We start from the raw sequence: 12,335 nt of genomic DNA on the forward strand, positions 1-12,335 counted from the left end.
TTTTTTAATTGATAATTTATTTCTGAAACTGGAAGTGGTTTTTCATGATTCAGAAATTGGATTAAACCAATTTAGTGTGACCTCAGGAGAGTTACTTAACCTCTCTGGTCAAACCTTTGTTTTATTATCTCTAAAATAAAGAGTTGAGCAGTAAACTCTCCTAATGAGCAGCTATGGCTTCACCATCTCATGCCCAGGGCCCGGCACATGGTAGGCACTCAGAAAACATGTGTGCTGACTGGGGGCACTGGATTTAGTGGTGTCAAAGGCTTCAACACTTTAAAATGGTTTCATGACTCATGGTTCTAAGTAATAAAACAAAACACAAGTTTTCAAAATGGATATTCACATCTGTCAAGAGAACTCCTCCTGAGCATTTGTGTCATTTTTCTCTGTGACACATATCCTTGTACGAGAAGGCACTCAATTACACACACACACATGCACGCACACAATAAATGCAAGGATGGACAACTGACTGTGTGTATGTGCATGTATGTGTGTATATACATACACACACAGAGGGAAAGAGAGAGAGAGAGAGAGGGAGAGGGAGAGTGTGTGTGTGTGTGTGTGTGTGCACACAGCTCAGTTTTGTCACCTGTAAACTATAACAACAATAATAACACCAACTGTGGAGAACTGCTGTAAGGATTACAATAGTTAATACACACAAAGCACTTAAAATAGTGGCTGGCTCATAGCAAGTGCCATATAAAATCTGAACTATTGTTTCTCATCAGCATCATGAGTCTCTTGCCACAGCTCTGAAAGGATGTGGAAGTTCCATCCGTCACCCTGCTGCGGAAAGAGGAGGGGCCCCAGCCCCTCGAGGAGATCTGGGGCAGCTGCTGAAGGAAGTGGTATTTACCCTGTGCCTTGAAGGAAGGGGGACTCGCTGCCTGTGAAAGCCGAGCGATGGGCGTTCTGGATGGGAGGAGCTGTGGAAGCAGAGGCATGGGGGGTGGGGCGGGGGAGGGCAGCATCATACCAAGGAGAGTGAGTCCCTCTGTCACTTGGGGAGTGGTATGAAATTCTATTGGACAGATAGGTTAGGTAAAGATTGCAAAAGCGAAGAAGTTCCCATCTTATCCTCTAGGCAATGAGAGCCTCTGAAGGTTGTTGGAGTGGAGAAGGGTCGCCATGGGCTTAAGACTGCTCTAGGCAGTACAAACGGAGAAGGCGATGGCACCCCACTCCAGTACTCTTGCCGGGAAAATCCCATGGACGCAGGAGCCTGGTAGGCTGCAGTCCATGGGGTTGCGAAGAGTCAGACACAACTGAGCGACTTCACTTTCACTTTTCACTTTCATGCATTGGAGAAGGAAGTGGCAACCCACTCCAGTGTTCTTGCCTGGAGAATCCCAGGGACGGGGGAACCTGGTGGGCTGCTGTCCATGGGGTCGCACAGAATCGGACACGACTGAAGCGACTTAGCAGCAGCAGCAGCAGCAGGCAGTACAAAACATTTAAAATCACCAACTGAGTAGACAGTTCTAAAAGACATGGTGAATATAGTAGAGGTGGGGGTGGGGAGGGAAGAAAATGTCCAAAAAGTCTTCTTATAGGGAGGGAGCCATAAGGTTTTTTTTTTTTTAAGTTGAGAAACATTGACTTATATCTGGGCTACATCATATATTAACATTTCTTTTTTTTCTGAAATAAATCCTTATATTTATGGTCTTCTGATTTTTAACAAAGGTGGCAAAATAGTCAAGTAGGGAGAGGATACATATTTTAACAAAAAATTCTGGGACATATGAACATCCACAAGGAAAATAAACTCACACCACAAACAAAAGGTAGCTTAAAATGAATTGTAGATTGAAAAGAAATATAAAAGACAACACACTAAAACATAGGGAGGAAAAAAAAAGGAGAATGTCTAAAAGACCTTGGCTTGAGTAAGGAGTAATTGTATAACACAAAAGCACAACCTTTAGAATAACAAACCAGTAAACTGGACTTTATCAAAGTTAAAATTATTTGTGCTTATATTAATATTTCTTGATGGAACTCCCAGAACAGGTGCTAGGAGGAAGAGTCTGCCCAGAAGCATCCTTAACCAGATGCATAGCTGGATAGGGCCCTTTTTCTCCAGCAAGGACTGTGAGCTTTTTTCCCCAGGGGCCCATGGCCTTGTTGAAAGTGCAGTACCTTTTAACAGCAGCAACAAATGAGAATTTAGAGTCCTCTTGAGGTTGATTTTGCTCTGTAATCAGCTGCTGAGTTTCTGGCCTAATGGGATTCTAATGTTTTTAAAAGCCAATTTAGTAATCTTTGTATTTTCAATGGATTGTGAAAGCCCTATTAGTTATTTATATCAGCGTACACATGTGTGGCTGCAAATGGCAGATTTATGCTTTTATGTACCATTAACATCTACACTATGTTAACAGCACCATTTAGCCAGCTCTCAAAATGTTGGCCTAATCTCTTCCATGCCTGTAGACACACACACACACACACACACACACACACACACACACACACACCTCTTATCATTCTGTGTGGTCAGCCATAGGGTATTTCAACTTATTAAATATCCTAGTGAATAGTTCCTTACTATATCATATCAAATAAGTGATAAGTCTGTAGTCACCAGGCTATTTAATTAAAGATAATCAGTCTTTGAAGAGTTAGAATACAATTAAATATACTTAACACTAAAGCTCGGTTGAACATGATTTAATCTTTCTTGGGTGATTCAGGATCTCACAGGCCTTGGAGGCCTTTGTTATGAATATAAATGATCTTCATGCTCTTACTCTGCAGAAGTTCCATTGGAAAAAGATTTCCAGTTGGAATTCTGCCAAATGCACAGACTTCTACTGTAGAAGGTACCCTCGCAATTACCTGGAAATGGTTCCTAGACATCCTGGGGAAGACAAACCTGTGAATATTTGTCCTTGGCATAAAAATGTTCTGACAGCTGCTGTGAAATCCGTTTTCCAGCCCCTGTTCTTTCTCTAATAGGGAGAAATTCTCAGCAGGGTGCTAATGTATCATTAACACCTTTCTTTAAAACATACTAATCTTTCTTTTCCATCAAGAACTCTACCCAGGCCTCATTCATTAATTCAACTTATGTTTTCTAAGGAAATCTCAGTGAAAAAGAGTAGAACAGAAGAGTTGGCAACAGAGAAAGGCACAGCCAAATTTGTTTCCGGGCACATGCTGTAGATTCAAATAAATCTAGGAGGTCTCTTAAGTGGATATATATGCCTACCACTCCCGCTGCCTATCAGTTCCTTCCTTCTTTTCCTAATGTCATCACCTGCACTAACTAAACCATATTCAGATACTTAATGATTCACAATTTAAATTAGTCTGGGAAAGAAGCAGCTTGAAATAACTTCAACATACCTTGTAATAAGAAAAGGCAAAAACTGATAGGACTGAAAGGAGAAATAGATAAATCCACTTTGATTGTCGGAGACTAACATTCTTCTATCAGAAGTGACAGATCCAACAGGTAGAAAATCAGTAAGGACAGAGTTGAACTCAGCACCTTCAATAAACTGGACATAATGGACATCTATAGACTACTTCATTCAACATCAGCAGAATCCTTCTCAAGCTCACATGGAACATTCACCAAGATAGACCACATTCTGAGGCATGAAACACACCTGAACAACTTCAAAAGAATAGAAATTATACAATGTCTGTTCTCAGACCTCAACAGGATTAAACTAGACATCAGTAAAAGAAAGATAGCTGGAAAATTCCAAACACTTGGAGGTTAAGCAACACACTTCTGAATATCATTTGGGCCAAAGGAAAAAATCTCAAGAGAAGTTTTAAAAATATTTTAAACTAATAATAAGTGAAAACACAACATAAAAATTTATGGGATGCAGAAAAAGCAGTGCTTACAGGGACATTTATAACAGTAAATTCATGTCTTAAAAAAAGAAGATATATGGCAGAAAACAGCCCGATATTATAAAGCAATTATCCTCCAATTTAAAAAAAATTATAAAAAAGAAATGTAAAATCAAGAATCTAAGCTTTTGCATTAGAAAACTGAAAAGAGAAGAGCAAATTAAATCAAAAGCAAACAAAAAGAAATAGTAAGAATTAGAGCAGAAATCAATTAAAAACAGGAAATCAACAGAGAAAATCAATGAAACCAAGGCTGGTTCTTCGAAAAGATTGATAAAATTGATGAGCTGCTAGCCACGCTAACTAAGAACAAAAAGAGAAATGACTGAAATGAAGAAGGAAACATCACTATAAATCCCATCGACATTAAAAAAATAATAAAGAAATACTGTGAAAAACTTGGTGTGGAGGGAGGAGGTGGGGGGTTCAGGATGGGGAACACGTGTATACCTGTGGCAGATTCATGTTGATGTATGGCAAAACCAATACAATATTGTAAAGTAATTAACCTCCAATTAAAATAAATAAATTTATATTAAAAAAAAACTTGGTGCTCACGAATTTGGCAACTTAGGTGAAATGTACCAATTTCTTGAGAGACTTAATCTCCCAAGACTCACAACAAGAAGAAATCAACAGTCTGGGGGATTCCCTGGTGGTCCAGTAGCTAACGTTTCCTCATTGCCAAGGGCTTAGGTTCAGTCTCTGGTCAGGGAACTAAGATCCCACAAGCCTTGCAGCACAGCCAAAAAAAAGCAATAGACTATCTGAATATATCTATTAAAGAAATTGAACCAACACCTGATAAGCTTTAAAACCAGGAAGCATCAGGCCTAGGTAATGAATTCTACCAAGCATTTAAGGAAGAGATCTCACCAGTTCTCTACAACCACTTTTGGGCTTCCCTGGCGGCTCAGTGGCAAAGAGCCCCTGTCCACCTGCAGTGTGGAAGACTTGGGTTCGATCCCTGGGTCAGGAAGATCCCCTGGGGGAGGAAATGGCAACCCACTCTAGTGCTCTTGCCTGGAAAGTTCCATGGGCAGGGGGCCTGGTGGTGGCAAAGAGTCAGATACGACTGAGCAACTGACCACAGCAAAACAACGACTTTCAGAAAACGAAAGCAAAAGGAACTCTTCCTAACTCGTTCGGTGCATCTGATGAGCCTAGCATTACTCTCAATACCAAAACCAGACGACAATACTACAAGAAAACTACAGATGCATATCTCTTGTGAATGTAGATGCAACCACCTTGAACAAGATATTTGCACGTCAGATGCAATAATGTATAAAAAGAGCATATTACAGTCCCTTCAGCACATCAGTTTTCTTGCCTCTGTGCTTTGGCTTTTGCCGCTCCGTTTTGCCCTTTCCTATACCTTCCTCTTCCCCACAGCCCAGCCCATTCACCTAGGAAACCTCACCTCATCTTTTGGTACTGATCCTAGGACAGTTCATCTGTGAATCCTTTCCTGTCAACGCCACTCAGGTAGACTATCCAATTTCTACGTGTGCCATTAGTGTAGCATGTACGAGCTTCTCTTACAGCTCCTGTACATAAGTACATTCATAAGCATGTGTACTTATCCCACTAGATTATGAATTTCTTAAGGAGAGGATCTGTGTCTTTTCATTATAGCCTCAGTCTGGCACATTATGTGGGATGGATGAATGGAGGAAAGGAGGGGTGGAGAAATGGACAGATGGATGGGAGAGAGGGAGGTTAGGTGGGTGGATAAGTAACTAGATCAATGGAAGTTAAGCTCCAAGAGAGCAACTGCTCCGTATTGTTTACCTCTGTACCCCCATTGTATTGGATACGCCCAATACACAATGTATTGGATAGTAGATGCTCAAAAAATAATTAATTAATTACCCTTTAATTAGTTAAAGGATGATCCATAATAAAAGTGGAGGTTTGGATGGATGGATGGATGGATGGATGGATAAATGAATGATGATGAATGCATTTGAATTATAAGTATTCAAGGGGAAGCAGAATGGCCACCTTGATGTAGAGCAGGAAAGCCTCCCTTGTCCACAAAGCTGCCTCCTCATTATTTTACCCTGACCTGTTGCCATGTGTTAATTGAAGTGTCAAAGACTAGTTTTTAACTCAAAACACTCTAACACTCAAGTTCCCTGTCTGTTGCACCCAGGACTAGGTTATTGCCCAGTTGGGTTATTACCTTGCTGGGTTATTACCGCCACATGACACTGCACACACATGTCACCACTGTGTAGGAGAACAAAAAAGACAGATGCTTTTCAGAGAACTAAATAGCATCCCTAGGTGACGTTGCTGTGAAGTAGCACTGGTGCAATTCAACCTGAGCATTCATTCAGGCTCCAGCATCCACACTGTTTCAACTTTGCCGTAAGATGTCTGCTTCCCCAGGTCTCCTAAGCTCCCCTGGGAAGATGCCCTGACAGTTCCAGGCCGACTTGGCTCACCCAGTGTGATCCATGCATGCTGGACCTCATGCACGCTTCTGCTCTGCTGTTTCCCCCATAGTGATTCAGTTGGTGGAGTGGTCTGTCTCCCTTGCTGACCAGGAGCCTTTGAGAATAGAAACGTGTCCTGCTGTCTTTGCGGTGCTTAGTGTTGGTGAATGAATGAATGATCCATAGATACCTTCATAGTCTTTTAGTTTGTTTGTTTTATTTTATTTATTTTCATTTTGTTTCTTATTGGAGTATAATTGCTTTACAATGTTGTGTTAGTTTCTGCTGTACAATGAAGTGAATCAGTTATATGTGTACATATATCCCCTCTCTCTTGTACTTGCCTCCTACCCACCCCCATCCCACCCATCTAAATCTTCACAGAGCATTGAGCTGAGCTCTCTGTGTTATACAGCAGATTCCCACTAGTTACATATTTTATGCACAGTAGTGTATATGTGTGTGTGTGTGTGTGTGTGTGTGTGTATCTCGTGAAGTCACTCAGTCGTGTCCGACTCTTTGTGACCCCATGGACTGTAGCCCACCAGGCTCCTCCATCCATGGAATTTTCTAGGCAGGAGTACTGGAGTGGGTTGCCACTTCCTTCTCCAGGGGATCTTCCCAACCCCTGGAGGATCCCCTGCGGGATTGAACCTGGGTCTCCCGCATTGCGGGCAGATGCTTTACCGTTTGAGCCACCAGGGAATTGCTGCTGCTGCTGCTGCTAAGTCACTTCAGTTGTGTCCGGAGGGAATCACTACATATATAAAAGTTCTGACCTCTCAGTTTATCCCTGCCTCCCTTTCCCCACAGTGTCCACGTGTCCGTCTCTACATCTGTCTCTATTCCTGCCCTGCAAATAGGTTCATCTGTACCACGTTTCTAGAGTCCACATATATGCTTTAATATACGATATTTGTTTTTCTCTTTCTGACTTATTTCGCTTTGTATGACAAACCCTAGGTCCATCCACATTTCTGCAGATGACTCAATTTCATTCCTTTCAATGGCTGAGTTATATTGCAATGTATACACGGACCACATCTTTTTCATCCATTCATCTGTCCTTGGTTATTTAGGTTGTTTCTATGCCTGACTATTGTAAATAGTGCTACAGTGAACACTGAGGTACATGTGTCCTTTTGAATTATGATTTTCAGTGGCTTAGTGGGTAAAGAATCCGCCTGCAACACAGGAGACACGGGAGATGCGAATTCGATCCCTGGGTCGGAAAGATCCCCTGGAGAAGGAAATGGCACCCCACTCCAGTATTCATGCCTGGAAAATCCCATGGACAGAGGAACCTTGTGGGCTGCAGTCCATGAGATTGCAAAGAGTGGGACATGACTGAGCGACTAACACCTTCATTTCCAGGGTGTATGTCCAGTAGTGGGATTGCTGGGTCATATGGTAGTTCTATAGATATCTTCATGTTCTCTTAAGTTGGCTTGCTTATTCACCCTGGGCACTTCAGCTGCCAAGGACCAGCATGTTATTGAACTCATTTCTGAAAATTCTCCATCTTTGTGTTTTCTACTTTTTCTTATTTCTTTTCATGTTTTAGCTTCAGACTTCCTAAGAGCTTTTCCCATTGAATGTAATTCATGATGGGGGAAAAATAAACTGTGGTCTGGGTGCATCCTAATTGGAATATGGCATGCCTCTCACAGATGTGTGCTCACCAAGCCAGCCATGAATTTGTTTCCCACTGCCAAATTTCTTAAAATAAAAAGGAGTTTCCAAGCCGATTGTGCAAACATTAAAAAAAATCTGATAACTTCCTACCTTATTTCTTAATAAATTAAACAGTAGAAGAAAGCCCTCCAGCAGCGTATTATTGAATTCCTAAATCTTTCCCTTCAAAGAACTTCACTTGGATTATTAACAAACATTTATCGGCCCCTTTTCTGTGACAGGTTATCCATGTAGATTATCCCATTATGGCCTCCCAAGCACACTAGGAGGTAGATAGCATCAAACAAGTTTCAGAGGGAGAAACAGAGGCTCAGAGGAGCCGAGTCACAAGCCCCAGGCCTCACAGCTGGGAGACGGTGAGGCAGGAATCTGAACTCAGCCAGGTCTGTCCAGTGCCAGTTTGAGGGCTGGTGTGCTGCACCCCAGCTGCTTCCTTCCCATTTCTTAAAGCTGGGACGGGTGCCAGGACCCTCCACTTTAAATTCTGGGGACAACCTAGCAGAAAACAAGGCTTAGCTTGGCAGGCAGGACACAGGACAGTTTGTCTCCTTCTCACAGCCAGAGACAGACAAGGCAGAACCCAAGCCTGGGTCCAGGATGCCAAGACCTTATGTAGCCCATCACCACCATCACATCAAGGGGAGATTGGATGACTGCTGATGGTTGTCTTATTTGCTTTTCTCTTGGTGGGTAAATAGCATCCTGATCCAATGACAGAATGGAGACACAGAAGAGCTGAGTGGAGGGAAAGGATGGCAGGGTGTTGTATTTGCCAAGGAACCATCCTATAGAGGTAGGCATTCAGGGAGGCAGAACTGCCCAGATCGCCGCCAGCAGAGACAAATGCCAGATCAGTGGTTGGTCCAGGGGCCCACCCAGAGACATGGCTTTCATATTTTCTATCCTAAATGACCTAACCAAAAAGTTGTCTGTCTCCAGTCACACAGGATTGTGGAAGGATGATCTGCAAGACTGTTTGAATCCAGACATTAGATAAACAAAGCTGCACATTGTGGGAAGAGGCCATTCAGTGAGGCACTTGCTATAGGTTGGAGGCCTTAAATATTTCTTTTCTTGAATCAACACAACAGACTGGTGATGTGGATACTTTAACCCCTTTTTGCAGACACGGAAACTGACTGAAGGTCTGGAAAGTGCTTTGTCCAGGTTGCCCAGGGGACTGGGGCAGGACTGAAGCCTGTTTCTGGCCTCTGGCCTCCCCATGGTTAGTCAGTCCCAGGTTGGTTATGGCTGGAAATGTGGACATTCAAAGACACTGGTTAATCATCTTTTAGCACTTGCCAACCCCTTTGAAAATGTGAATGGATTTCCCCTTAGACAAATGCATAACCCACTCCACAGTGATAGATTTCAGTAAGACGGTGACCCCTTCAACAGAGTAGCCACTCCCCAGTGGTCACCTGCTCTCCAAGGTGACCATATCCCTTTAGGTCCAAAGTCATATTTGAACCTTAGGTCTCCCCTGTTTTGAAACTTTGGTCAGTCACCAGGCTGTGACTGTCCTTGACTCGAAACAGAAATTGATGAGTACTCCAAAACACTCAAGCCTGTATCTGACACTAAAATATGCGGCTAGGACCTTCTTATTGACATAGTTGATTTTTATACACAAAAAAATAATAACTCTAGTTTATGTGTATACCCCATATAGAGTCGTCAAAACAAAAGAAAAAAAGGAAAACCCTGGTATATAATCTTTGCATAATAGATCAATTATAGATTTCTCAAATCCTAGTACTCTAGCTTTCAAAGCTTCTTTGAATAATTATATTTTCACATTTAAATTTCAGAACCCTCTAAAAGGAGGATGAATAATTCTAAGGGAAATTATTTATTCTCATGATGAAGCATAAAGCAGTTCAAAGCTACGTTTATACACATTGACCAATTTTCATCTCAGTTAACATATGTCAAGCAGGTACTATTGCTCAGCACGTGCAAAGTACTTTAGTACACATGGTCTCATTTCATCTCCCACCCTCAGCAGTGCCATGAGGGAGGTAAGGCTATTCTTATCACTCCCATTTCACAGAAGAGGAAACTGAGGTCCAGAGAGGTTCTCTGACCTGCCCAAAGTTAAACATGGGTAGGAAGTGGTAGAGCCAAGACTGATGCGCTGGGTTCCAGATTCCAAGTCTGGAGTCACATTTGAGGCACATTTGCTTATACCTCAACCCACGTGTGAAGCAATGTTTCAGATGCCAGCCTGGGATAGGAACTTGCTGTGCATAATGCAATTACCGAGAAAGCAAACCTGTGAGGACATGTCAGGGCCTTTTGTATTGTTCATTAGAGAATGTCATCCTCCCTGACAGTCAGGGCTCACTCCCAGGTCTCCTTTACTGTGAAGCCCCCTGACTACTACCCCCTCCCCCAGCAGAGGGCCTCATCCCCTGAACCTTGGGTCACCTGCTCTCATTTGCCATGTGCACTTTTAAGAGTGGTAAATCTCTGAATTAGAGTCAGGAACTTCAGAGGTATCAGATGAAGGGTTGGCCCAACATTCGTTGCCAAGGCAACAGCTACTTGACTTGACCTCTGACCAAATGTCTGGGCAGGTGAGCAAACCAGAGGAAGCAAGGATGACTCAGGGCGTCCCTGCCTGGGGTGATTGGGGGATGACTCAAGTGTTAAGGGAAAAGGACAGGCAGGAGGCCAGCCTTACATGATGGGCATTTCTGTGAAGATTTTGCCTTTCCTGAAAAACTGAGGGTCCCTAAAGTGTGGAGATCACCTCTCAACCTTCTCTACAGCTGATGTGGAACCCAGCCCAGTGCTAAGTAGTATCCAGTAAATCATTGATCTGTATTGTCCAGTTAATGCCAAGGTGTGAACCAGCCTGGCTCACAGAGTTTTTCAAACTGCCAGTCACGACCCACTAGTGGGCCATGAGATCACTTTTGGTGCTACACTCAGCATTTTTTATTGGTAAGGTAGAAACGAAGTGAAAAGGAAAAAATGGAGCATGCCACATACATAGTAAGGATTAATATTATTTTCCAAGATTTTTTTTCATGGAAAACATGAAAACTGTGTGTAGTATTGGTGGTGGTGATGGTGTGTGTGTGTGTTAGTGTGTACTGGTGATGGTGGTGGTGTAGACACTGAGTCGTATCTGACCCTTTTACGACTCCATGGACTGTAGCCCACCAAGCTCCTCTGTTCATGGGATTCTCAAGCAAGAATAATGGAATGGGTTGCCGTTTCCTTCTCCAGGGGATCTTCCTGACCCAGGGATTGAACCCACGTCTCCTGCTTAGCAGGCAGATTCTTTACCACGGAACCACCTGGGAAGGCTGTGTACTAGGTTGTGATATAAAATACATTCTTATTGATTCTAAGATTTTTGAAAAACAATAGTTAGAAAACAATCTCAGAAATTCATTTGACCAGTTTCCTGATTATAAGAACATTAAACATTAATGGTCATTTTTACTATTTATCCATTTGTTTATTACTCAAAAAAATCTGTTATGGTTGCCTTCTCCGCTGTTGTCAGCTTGTTAGGTATGAAAGTAAGATATTCAAGACGAGCGACTAGGTCAGTGTGGCTGGAGCCACTAATTATGCAGCAGGGGGCAGAAGAGGTATGTTCTCTCCCTGCTCGTGTTCAAAGGAGGAGCCTTTGTTTGCTGGGCTTTTGTGGTTCACAGGGCGAGGAGTGGGCTTGAATTTTGACGTTTGCCTTCTGTCGGTCCCCTCGCCCTGACAGCTGGCTTAAATAATTCAGCACCTGTGTGTTGATACTCCTTCATTGCACTCCAGCTTTGTCATTGGCAGTCTTGTTTCTCCAGTGAGTTTATTCTTGAATACATCTTCTGCTTCTTTTGCATCTCCAAAATGCCTAGCAGAATTGGGACTACTGTAGGCACTCAATAAATGCTTCCAGCTTATTGACAACTACTTTTGTTCAGGTCCCTGCTAATCTTCTCATCTTCTCCTACCGTAGAGCATGTATGGTATGGCTTTGTGGTTATGTGTGTAATAGTCCATCTCCTCCACTTAGACTGTGAGCCCATTGGGAACGGGAGTATGTGTATCCTGTCCATCACCATATCCTCAGTCCCTAATGCAGCACAACACATGCCTGCCTCATTCGTTGTCTCCTCCGTGATTGACATCCAGTAGGTGTACCTATTAGTCATCATCATAATAATACTGAGTAATGAACAACCCTGGGTATCTCAATGGCATATTAAATTAACACTTGCTTTTGTGGGGCAGCTCCAAGCTACAGATTGTACTGGATCAGCTCTGTGGGTCTCTCACCTTCCTTACGCCAGCAGG

At 42.7% G+C, this 12,335-nt stretch overlaps 1 protein-coding gene across 1 annotated transcript in view; it reads left to right on the forward strand.

Moving 5' to 3' along the window:
* ABTB3 (ankyrin repeat and BTB domain containing 3) overlaps window positions 1-12,335 on the forward strand; it is a 323,604-nt gene that overhangs the window by 181,202 nt on the left and 130,067 nt on the right. The gene's annotated exons all lie outside the window — the stretch shown is intronic.

Source organism: Ovis canadensis, chromosome 3 (genome assembly GCF_042477335.2).
Source record: "Ovis canadensis isolate MfBH-ARS-UI-01 breed Bighorn chromosome 3, ARS-UI_OviCan_v2, whole genome shotgun sequence".
In the NCBI taxonomy this organism is placed as follows: domain Eukaryota; kingdom Metazoa; phylum Chordata; class Mammalia; order Artiodactyla; family Bovidae; genus Ovis; species Ovis canadensis.